This window comes from Octopus bimaculoides, chromosome 9 (genome assembly GCF_001194135.2).
Source record: "Octopus bimaculoides isolate UCB-OBI-ISO-001 chromosome 9, ASM119413v2, whole genome shotgun sequence".
Taxonomy (NCBI): Eukaryota; Metazoa; Mollusca; class Cephalopoda; order Octopoda; family Octopodidae; genus Octopus; species Octopus bimaculoides.
In genome coordinates, this window is record NC_068989.1 from 39,151,716 (window position 1) to 39,161,734 (window position 10,019).

The following is a 10,019-nucleotide window of genomic DNA, read 5'->3' on the forward strand; positions in this document are numbered from 1 at the left end:
ATGCACCATTTTGAGCGTGGCCGTTGCCAGTACCGCCTGACTGGCTCCTGTAGGATTTTCGAGCGAGATCGTTGCCAGTGCCCCTGGACTGGCTTGTGCGGGTGGCACATAAAAGACACCATTTCGAGCGTGGCCGTTTTCGTGCGGGTGACACGTAAAAGCACCCACTACACTCTCTGAGTGGTTGGCGTTAGGAAGGGCATCCAGCTGTAGAAACTCTGCCAAATCAGACTGGAGCCTGGTGTTGCCATCCGGTTTCACCAGTCCTCAGTCAAATCGTCCAACCCATGCTAGCATGGAAAACGGACGTTAAACGATGATGATACCAGCATGGAAAATGGATATAAAACTAATTATGATGGTGGTGGTAGCAGAGGGAAAAGGGTCAAATATTTATTGTTTTGACTCAGTGAAGAAGACACCCATCTACAAATGCCTAATCGTGATCATGGTAGTGGTGGTGGCGTAGTCCTACACATTTAAAGAAGATAGTGTAGTCATGATATGAATATCTTTGATCTGCTTGATCATGATTGACCAGGGACTAAATAAAAACAACAACAACAAGACATATAGGTAGACATAGACTTTTCTACTTTTATTGACTTTTCCCAATCTATCTTATCCATTCAAATTTTCTCATGAGTTGAATATCTAATTCATGGACTTAGAGGTGTGTGTCTTACCTTTCATACAAAGCTGTAGTATCCAGTCATAAAGCGTCTACAACTAGAATTGATATCTAAAGGCAGAACTTAATAACTTACTCTATCTGAATTTAATCGTTAAAAACTTGACCTTTGTCCTACAGTTTTAGCCTACGGGTATCTAGAATTTGTAGCTAGGTGTCTCTTTGCTTCTCTTATTATTGAGAATTCACTTAATCGAGTAACTGGGATGTGAAGCAACAATTTTACGGCTTGCTTGCTGCATGTTGTTAAAGTTGTTGGTGTCAGTGTCAAAATGTAATTAACCTTATATACTATTTTCAGTCTCTCATATATTTATTCTGAATTTATTGAGTGGTTCCATCTATTTGCCACTAAAACTGTCGGATAAATATAAAATTGCGCACCCGTTAATTCAATAGCCAAATTGTATTTGAAAGTTTTGTAGTTCGTCTTCTGATGGAAATGAACTACCAGATTCTTCAGAGCAATGTTAAATGTAAAAATGAAGTATGCCTGGCATCATAAACATGTCCAGTTTAGAATCAAATTTATTTGTAAAGTTGACTAAAGATCAAATGAATACTACCATTGACTCCCTCTTAAACTGTAGGACTCTGTTAACCTTACACTTTCATTAGATAATTTTGGTTATCTTCTTTCTGATCTCTTGTATTGCTGTTGATCTTTGTCTGACATTGATAATTTCAGATTCATATTTTCATTCTTATTGTATTTTAAAAGAATAATACTCTTTGATATATTCATATTATTGTTGTTGATGATGTTTATACACACATCCTCACATACTTAACCCTTTAGTCATTAAGGAATTGTTCTACTTTCTAAGAACCCTGTATATTTGTACTAAACTGCCGATTCACTCTGTTGTTACCTAGAGTTTCTCATTTGATACAAGTCTTCACAAAACTGAGGTTTTAGATTATGCTATTGCCGCCTTCACCCTTTAGCATTTAAACCAGCTATATCAGATCCAAATATTCTATCCATTTTATATTCAAACTAGCTAGATCTGGCTTCTCACATCTATTCTACAATGTCGTTCTAAAGAATAAAGTATCATATCACTGAAATCTGATGCATGATTAATTAAAAACAATCTGAATAAATGAGTATTACATCTCACAGAGTAATCTGAATGGTAAAAGTTTAAAAATCACAGTAAGCAACTCTGATTAGTGTCTGGGGAAAACTACTAGATTTATACACAATCATATACTCTGCATATATATATTTATCATCATCATTATCTTTTAATATCCACTTACCATGCTGGCATGGGTAAGATGGCTTGACAGGGAAGTGGTGAGCTGCACGGCTGCTTTGAGTTCCATTGCTGTCTTTGGTATAATTTCTACAGCTGGGTGTCTTTCCTAATACTGGCCATTTTAAAGAGTGTACTGGATGCTTTTTTCTTTTGTACCACTGGCACTAGTGAGGTTGTCATATATTTATATATATATATATGAGTGTGTGTTTATATAAAAACATATGTGCACACATTCTCCATAATATATTCTGAATGTTATATTTTGTTAAACCAAAAGTGTGTACGCATGCATACATGCATACAGACAGACAGACAGTGGTTTACAAAGAATTGACTTCTAACCACAGAAGCCAATCCAAAAGTTGAAACTTCGTGTGAGATGCCTTCCCCTTGCATGTTTTGGAGAAATAACCTATACAATGCTAGCATGGAAAGTATATGTAAGATGATGCTGATGACATGCATACCTCTCTCTCTCTCTGTATATATATATATATCTCATGGGCATCGGTACCATTTTCCTCTTTCTCCGTTCTTCCATTCTCCGAACTTTCCATCTTTCCGATGAAAGGCTACGCCCGAAACGTCATACACTCTCTCTTTCCTTTCCTGAGCATCCAATAATACTATCCATATCACGTCCTCACTTTGTTGTTTTTTTGTTATTGTTTTTTTGAACTTATATATATATATATATATATATATATATGTATATTTAATAGAAGATAATTTCAGTTGTCAGTAATTTACATCCAAATAAACAAAATTATGCTTCCAGTGATTTATAAGATGTGATTGGATTGAATACATTGTTCCACTCATGTACTTTTAGGTTCAATAAACACTTGTATAAGTCAAAAAGTCAAATAATAAAGAATAATAAAATGTAAACGAAGACATAAGATCATAAGAAACATGTATGCGTGTGTAGATACATGTATTTGAGAGAGAATAAAAATTGTAAATAGAGTTCAGTAATATGAGATATCATGAAAGTAAAAGCCAGTTAAAAACCCACGGACATTTCAGAAAATATTAAAGGGCTGTAGCAACATTCCATATTCCGCTCCATCGAAATAATATTTTCTTCTTCAGGGTTTGTGGTAAAGTGCAGTTAAATTCTACTTGATGAATTCCTGTTGGTAGGTGGACATTGAATGATTATATAATTGACAAAGTAGATGCAGTGTCATCCAAAATTAATATAATTATGATGCTGAAATAGAACTGTTTATAAAGAAAAGATAATTGAATTGTTGAATAGGTAGACAGGTGAGCATGTGATTAATCGTACTTGAATATTTTTTTAAGAATTATTTAATATAGAATGTGGTATTTAAGGTTAAGGATTCGTGCATTCTAATCTAAGCCGTGATTTTATTTTGTTTATTTGGATGTAAATTACTGACAACCGAAATCTTTATCTTCTACTAAAGATTTTATTACTCCTTAGCTTATAAACGAGCACAAAAGCAGTTGTTCTATACATGGAGTATCATCTCCACTAAAATTTTCTTATTCTATATATATAAAATGTTATCTTTATCATTATTATCATCATTTAGCATTGGTTTTGTATGCTTGCATAGGTTGCAAAGCTGGACTGAAGCAAATGAATTAGAAGACCAAGTTGTTCTTCAGTATCAGCTTTGGCATGCTTTCTATAGATGAATGCCTTTCCTGATACCAGAAATTTTACTGACTGTACTGGATGCTTTATGCATGGCATGAGTACTGTATACAGTTGTGTAGATTAGAAATAGCTATCACTCAAACACGTTGTATTACTGGCATGACTATATTGGAGCCTGATCTTTTCCATCAATGATTCCCCATATCATTTTATTAGTCCATTGTGTATAATTTGTAACATTAACATTCCTAAATCCATTTACTTTCAAAGCTTTCTCAGTTCAAATGTCAGAATGAAATATCAATACAATGACATGTTTTCACATACCCTGACTTGGGTCACAAAGGATTAAAGGAAGTGCTTTTTTTAATTTTCTTTTGTCAGTGGTAGTTTTAAAATTTATCCAACAATTAAGTTTGCTAGAGAAATCAGCACCAAAATCCTTTGCAACCCAGTGCAGGATATGTGAAAATGTTATTCCACAATCCATCAGAGGAAGAGCTTATATAGCTTTGAAACATTAATGGGCAATGGATTTAAGAATACTTATGATTCAAATGAGCATGACGATCTGATAAGGAAATATCTATCTAGCTATATATCTGTCTGCCTGTCATGCCTGTCTTGTCTTGTCTTTCTGTCTATATGTTTGTCTATCTATCTATCTATCAAGCTAGCTAGCTGTCTGTCTATCTGTATTTCTCTCTCTCTCTCTCTCTCTCTCTCTCTGTATGTATATATATATATATATATATATATATATATAAACCATACATACATACATATATATATATATATCAACCTACCTTCATAACCTCCTGCCTACCATTCTACTTACCTAGATATATATGCCTACACATTAACCAATCCACCTATCTACCTATCTAAGTACTTACTCATCTACACACAAATTTGCCTACCCACCTATGTTATCACCTACCTACCAGTCTACTTACCTACCAATGGTAGGTAGATAAGGAGATAGGTAGGTGGGTAAGTTTGTAGGTAGATAGGATAGGAGTTAGGGTGATAGGCGGGTGAATAGAGTGATTTGTATATAGGTACTAGGTGGCATCAAAACGTTCCCAGACTAGTTCTGTAGCACACCAACAGATGGCAGCTCATAGTTGCATGTAGAGTGAGAGCTAACAGTGACCTTCATGAAGCAGTGTTCCAGTGATATCGCTGTGTTTACATCACAACTTGTGAAATTTGTGTTTTTGGGATCACATGTATGCTGTAGTGTACGATTTTTGTCATGGACAGAAAGTTGGAACAAAGAGCCAATGTGAAATTTTGTGCAAAACATGGGAAGTCTTCTACAGAGACATTGAGCATGCTTCAGCAAGCTTATGGTGACGAGGCAATAAATGAGTTGTATGCAATGTTTCAAGTGGCACAGGTGCTTCAAAATGGAAGAAAGTCCCTGGAAAACAATGAGCGATCCTGAAGACCTTCCATGAGTGTTGCCTCTGGAAATATAGGGAAAATTCTTCAGCTTGTGCATGATGTTTATCAGTGGATAATCAACAATGTTTTAATGTGTTTGAGTGGGGACGTCTGGCAAAATCAATCAGATCTGTGGAGCATGAAGAATTGGATTCTTCACGTCTATGCACCCTGTCACCAAGCTTTCCTCGCTTGTGAGTTTCTCACCAAAACCAGTATGGTATCACTTCTGCACCCACCCTATTCGCCAAATTTAGCACCTGTATACTTTCATCTCTTTCCCAAGATGAAAATGCAGCTCAATGGTCACCATTATAACATTGTTGAGGTCAAGAACGAATTGCAAAAAGTTCTTGACTTGCTTACAGAAAACGACTTCCAGGTCAGATTCCAAAAGTGACAGCAATGCTGGGACTGGTGTATTGCTGCCAAGGTGAGTATTTCAAAGATGATGTTAAAACTTAGGTAAATAAGTTATTTTTTATTAAGCTTTACTAGTCTGGGAACTTTCTAGTACCACCTTGCAGGTAGGTTATTGGATACACAGGTGAGTAGGTTGGTGGTTACATAGGTTAGTGGACAGGTAGATAGGTGTTTGTGGAGGTGGGTACATAGATAAGTAGAGAGTTAGATAGACAGGGAGGTAAACAGATTGATTTGTATGTATATATGTAGACAGATTGGTGGGTAGGTTAGTAAGTTAATAGCTAAGAAGTTAGATAAACAGATAGATATGTTTCTTTATTAGCCACACAGGGCTGAACACAGAAGGGACAAGTTACAAAGTAGAGCTTTTCTTTTTGGGGAAGAGAGGGAAGGAAGAAAAAAGGGGGGTAGATTTTCGATCAAAAGAGATTGTAAAAAAAAAAAACGATCAATAGGGATCGTGTATCACAGAAATGTCATGATGTAAAGTGTAAAGGGGGAAACAGATTAGGTTTATCTGTGGGAAGAAAAGCCTATGGAAAAGACCACGGTAACCTTGGCCAATAATGTCATGCAGAAAAATACATTACAGTAAGTGACTCTCTTTTTACCTTTTTTTTTTCTAGTTCATAGGATTATGCTCAAGGTGGCTCTGTCATTCACATGTGCCATCCTTGCTACATTCACCCATCTTTTCTTGAAGCATTCAGTAGACAGAGCTTCCCTCTCTACTCTTACCTTCCTCTTCAAGTGAAACTTGAAGACGTTGATGAGAGATTCACCAGAGAGGAAAGTGTTTGTCTCTAGACCTTTCAGACGTGTCCACCATACACATTTTTTTACCCTAGCCACAAGTACGATGAAAATGGATCCTCCCCATTTCAAGGAAGGAGGTGCGACAATATTCACGATAGACTCAGCTGATAAACTGACTCGTCCCACACACAGTTGTTCGACATAAGCCCACAGGTCTGAAATGGTTGGACATTGTATGAGTGTGTGCAGAACGGTTTTGTCGCTCTGTCCGCATCTCGAGCAGGTCGTCCCTGTGTTTCTCGAGCCATGCCTGTAGAGCTTATCTTGAAAGGGTAGCACTTCCCAATAGCACTGCCAGACCAGGGATCTCTGGAAGTTGTCCATAGGTCCCGGTCTGAAAGCCATCTTGAACAGGCAGGTCAGGTGTTACTCGTCGACGCCCAGGTTCACCCTGAAATTATCATCGTACCTCCCCTTCACTAATCCCCTATAGAATGCTTTCGTTGTGTTGCAGTCACTCAAGGCTGACCCAGGACAGCATAGTTGCTTGAGAGCAACTCGACTGAGATAGATAGGTAGGTAAGGAGGGAAGTAGGTAGGTAGGCAGGCAGGCAGGTATGTACACACATACGTACGTATGTACACACATACGTACGTATGTACACACATACGTACGTATGTACATACTTACGTACGTACATTATTTCGTTATTTAGTTTTTGACTAGATAATATTAAATACAGATTTTAGTATGAAATATCCCTGTATGTAGAACCATATTTAATATTTATAATCTGTCAATATGCTACCAGCATATTTAGCCTTGCAGCAAAACTGTAATATTTCAGACTAAACCAAAGTCAAAGATATCAAATCTATTCTCAAGATTTCATGATGTTAGTTTCATTCTTGCTGATTGCAGCATATAGCTTATTTCCACTTAACTATATTCTCTTTATGCAGAAAGCATTCCTTGAAAACTTTCTAACATTATTCTTTTAAATTACCCAGTTATTGAATAGGTTTCCACTAACATTCTATGTTGATGCAGTCATGGCCTTGTAGTTAAGCAGCTTGCTGTGTCACCATGTGATTTTGTGATTTCAGGTTCAGTTTCGCTGCATGACATCTTGGGCAAGTGTCTTGTACTATAAAAACAGAAACTGTGTAAAAAAACTAATCATATATGGTTTTTGGCTTTCAGAATTAATGTGTTTAAATCTACATAAATGAATGCCTACTTACCTCTATTTTAGATATTAGGGTACAATCTGAGAGCAATTTGACTTATATTTCTAGCAGATTAAGCAACCTTGTAGAGACTGTTTCATTGACTCAAACTTTATGTTTTATGCTACTACTTTCCTACAGTATCAGGAGCATATCTGTATTACTGGTGGTGCAGCAATATGTCATATTGCCTATAGAGGGAGTAGGAAGGCAAATTTTTATAGCTCATAGGTGTGTTACAGTATGTCTTTCATTGTTATTTAGCTCCTAATCTTTCTGATCAAATTATCTTATTAAATAACAGCATTTCATCTGTGACCATCCCCTCTTTTTTTTCCTTATCTGAGATCACTTTTATCAATATACCTTTCCTTTTTTAAGACATTAGCACATGCTTTGAATAAAAATTTGGCTCCTATATGTAGCTCATCAAGTGACCCCTTAGAGGTTCCTTTGATTGTTCAGTGTTTGTTTTGTTGTTGTTTGTTGAGTTTCAGAGTTGTTAAAGCTTTTTGCTGATTGGAATGAAATTATTCAGACACACTCCAGCCTCTACTCCACAGACGTAATGTCTTATATTTCTGTTTTTGCGACTGCAACTCTAATAACCTCTGTTCCTCAGAACTGTCTGCTGGTCTTGGGCCACTTCCTGTCATCTACTCCTAACTTCACTCCTCATCTCATGAATTGTTGTATCCAACATCACGGGCTCAAAACTTATCCTACACCCAATCTTTGCCCCTCAGAACTTCTTCCCTCTGGAATCTCCTATCTGCTCAAGCCTTTTCTGCTGGTGTCATCTTGCAATAATACAAAAAGTAGCTTAATGGCATCAGTTTCATCGGTCTTCGAGGGCCTGCAAAAGCCATAGGTAATACACCTTTCTTCAGAGCCAACAAGTAAAAATCAACAACAAAAATAATGATTTCTGATATAGATACAAAGGGCAGTAATTTTGAAGGGAGAAGGTTGGTTAGTCAAAATAATTGATGCCAGTAATTTACTAGTACTTTATTTTATTAACCTAGGAGGAATGAAAGGCAAAGATGACCTTGGCTGGATTTCAACTCAGCATGTAAAGAAATGGAAGAAATACTGCAAAGCAATTTCCTTGATATTTTACCAATCCACTAATTAAACACCCCAATTACATTAACAACCATAGCAATAATAAAAATACTGTGTTTAACAGAGGCACAAGTTTAAATCATATGTATGAACATGCCCTCTTTCTGAAGATTGGGTGACTGTTCATATAATTTCAACTTGCGTTATTCCATATACTTTCATGTATATATACACGGTGCACAATACTGCACTGTAAAGGATTATCCACATTTTACACCTGTAAAGGATTATCCATATTTTCCACTCTTGTTTGTGAGGTTACATATGAACTCTCTGGGTACTTGCCTCTCTGAGTACTGCACGAAGAGCCATTGTGAAGGATTACTCTTGAGTATGAATTTCCAGGATATATATACCTATCTATAAAGAATTACTATAAACTCTCATATTACTGAGTGTTCTGTTTTTCTGCCTAATTATATATACATATATATTTATACTCACTACTTACTGTATGACAATTTTATAAATGTTTTGATATAATTACCAATCACTTGTCCATCTTTTGTTTTATTGCACTTTCATTAGCTTGACCAGTACATTCCTTATAGCCAGCTTGCCAGCTATTGTTTGTCTGGATTCTGTTTTCTTTTATTCGCCTTTAGATTTTAGGTATCTGGTCTGGTCTGAAGACTAATTGTCTCTATCTATTATATGCCTTTTTTTCTCACCCATTATATATATATATATGTGTGTGTGTGTATGATTGTATACACACACACATATAAGCATCTTGAAAGAAAAGTTAACCATAAGAGGAATTAGATGTGGTGTGCAAAAGTGCTGCTGGTATGGTCATGTGATGCATATGGACAAGGACAGTTGTGTAAAGAAGAGCTGATCTCTAATGGTGGTGGGAACGTGTGGTAGAAGTAGACTCAGAAAGACATGGGACAAGGTGGTGAAGCATGACCTTCGAACTTTGAACCTCACGGATGCAATGACTAATGACCAAGACCTTTGACGATGTGCTCTGCTTAAGAAGACATGTTGAGTCAAGTGCATCCATGCTGGTGTTATGTAAAAAAAAATCAACCTTTGAATGTTGGGCCACATGGAGGCAAAGTGATTGTGTACCTTTCAAGCACTGGGCCTCATAGAGGCAAAGTGGATGAGTTCCTTTTGAGTGTTGGGCCTCACAGTGGCAATGACCAAGACCTTTGGCATCATGCTGTGCTTCGGAAGAAGACTCATCAAACCAAGCAAAATCAGTCATGGCAGATACCGGTGTCATGCAAATGGCACCAGTGCCGGTGGCATGTAAAATCACCCATTACACTCTCGGAGTGGTTGGCATAGGAAGGGCATCCAGCCATGGAAAACCATACTTAATCAAACTGGATCCTGGCACAGCTTTCCAGCATGCCAGCCCAGTGAAACCACCAAACCCAAGCCAGTGTGGACAATATATATATATATATATATATATATATATATA

At 36.8% G+C, this 10,019-nt stretch overlaps 1 protein-coding gene across 1 annotated transcript in view; it reads left to right on the forward strand.

Annotated features, from left to right (window-relative positions):
* Positions 1-10,019, forward strand: part of LOC106869101 (endoplasmic reticulum aminopeptidase 1) — a 1,169,084-nt gene that overhangs the window by 920,981 nt on the left and 238,084 nt on the right. The window lies entirely within an intron of this gene.